This window comes from Seriola lalandi, unplaced genomic scaffold, assembly GCF_002814215.2.
Source record: "Seriola lalandi dorsalis isolate HSWRI2012SDOR001 ecotype SW California unplaced genomic scaffold, Sedor1 jcf7180002051947, whole genome shotgun sequence".
Lineage (NCBI taxonomy): Eukaryota > Metazoa > Chordata > Actinopteri > Carangiformes > Carangidae > Seriola > Seriola lalandi.
Genome location: NW_019522500.1, coordinates 1 through 1,636, shown reverse-complemented (window position 1 = coordinate 1,636; position 1,636 = coordinate 1). Strand labels below are relative to the sequence as shown.

Here is a 1,636-nt window from a genome sequence, read left to right as displayed (position 1 = left end):
GCCTTAACCACTCGGCCACCTCATCCTCTGGTTAATAAGTTTCAAAGGAAAAAGCAGGCGAGGCTCATGAACTCAGGAGCGTTTCCAGGTAAACGGCTCAGGTTTTTACGTAGGTGCAGAAACACTTGAGAGTTAAATTTAGCCCTTACGCCAAGTAAGTCCAGTCTGTCAGACTAGAAGGCTTGTAGCGTTATAATGCTGCCCTCATCAATTGCAAAAGAATCACATCTCTAGCACCAAGAGAATTTTGGCACTAAAATACCATAGTATCGCTTTTTGTTAAATCGCTACTTATTTGAGCTCAAATGGTGAAGCATTCTCCACAAGACTTCAATACAGGTGTATTTCTTTTGGGGAAAGGAATGTAATGTGACCAGTATATTTATGCTGTTTGACTCTCAATCTTCATAGGAAATATAAACCCCTGAGCAGTGTTAACATGCGTGATGACCCTTCCAAACAATTGATCTGTACCTCATAGGATGGTATTTCATTGTCTCTCTAGTACCTGAGTACTCATTTATTTGTCCACTGGGCTGGTGTGTAATGACTCACTGCTTTGCACACAATGCGTCCTCTTCAAGAATAGAGATTTACTGGAGAATGTGGGCATCGATCCCACTACCTCTCGCATGCTAAGCGAGCGCTCTACCATTTGAGCTAATTCCCCTGTAGAGTAGTGTGATTCCTTGGTTTTGCCAGCTTCTTTCCAAGTACAGGTCACAGTGTATCAATGAGGAGGAACATTTGGGATAGAATCTGATCTTGCTGACATGTAAACATGGTGGACTAAAGAAAACTCTATCCCGACGAGGATGGGATTCGAACCCACACGTGCAGAGCACAATGGATTAGCAGTCCATCGCCTTAACCACTCGGCCACCTCATCCGCTGGTTAATAAGTTTCAAAGGAAAAAGCAGGCGAGGGTCATGAACTCAGGAGCGTTTCCAGGTAAACGGCTCAGGTTTTTACATAGGTGCAGAAACATTTGAGAGTTAAATTTAGCCCTTACGCCAAGTAAGTCCAGTCTGTCAGACTAGAAGGCTTGTAGCGTTATAATGCTGCCCTCATCAATTGCAAAAGAATCACATCTCTAGCACCAAGAGAATTTTGGCACTAAAATACCATAGTATCGCTTTTTGTTAAATCGCTACTTATTTGAGCTCAAATGGTGAAGCATTCTCCACAAGACTTCAATACAGGTGTATTTCTTTTGGGGAAAGGAATGTAATGTGACCAGTATATTTATGCTGTTTGACTCTCAATCTTCATAGGAAATATAAACCCCTTAGCAGTGTTAACGTGCGTGATGACCCTTCCAAACAATTGATCTTTACCTCATAGGATGGCATTTCATTGTCTCTCTAGTACCTGAGTACTCATTTATTTGTCCACTGGGCTGGTGTGTAAAGACTCACTGCTTTGCACACGATGCCTCCTCTTCAAGAATAGAGATTTACTGGAGAATATGGGCATCGATCCCACTACCTCTCGCATGCTAAGCGAGCGCTCTACCATTTGAGCTAATTCCCCTGTAGAGTATGCTGATTCCATGGTTTTGACAGGTTCTTTCCAAGTACAGGTCACAGCGTATCAATGAGGATGAACATTTGGGAAAGAATCCGATCTTGCTGA

At 42.7% G+C, this 1,636-nt stretch overlaps 3 non-coding genes across 3 annotated transcripts; all 3 read right to left on the bottom strand.

Annotated features, from left to right (window-relative positions):
* Positions 1-597: 597 nt before the first annotated feature.
* trnaa-agc (transfer RNA alanine (anticodon AGC)) lies at positions 598-670 on the bottom strand. Its single transcript has one exon. It is a non-coding gene; the product is annotated as a tRNA-Ala (tRNA).
* A 137-nt stretch (positions 671-807) lies between these two features.
* On the bottom strand, positions 808-889 carry trnas-gcu (transfer RNA serine (anticodon GCU)). The gene has a single exon. It is a non-coding gene; the product is annotated as a tRNA-Ser (tRNA).
* A 572-nt stretch (positions 890-1,461) lies between these two features.
* trnaa-agc (transfer RNA alanine (anticodon AGC)) lies at positions 1,462-1,534 on the bottom strand. The gene has a single exon. It is a non-coding gene; the product is annotated as a tRNA-Ala (tRNA).
* Between the last annotated feature and the right edge of the window lie 102 nt (positions 1,535-1,636).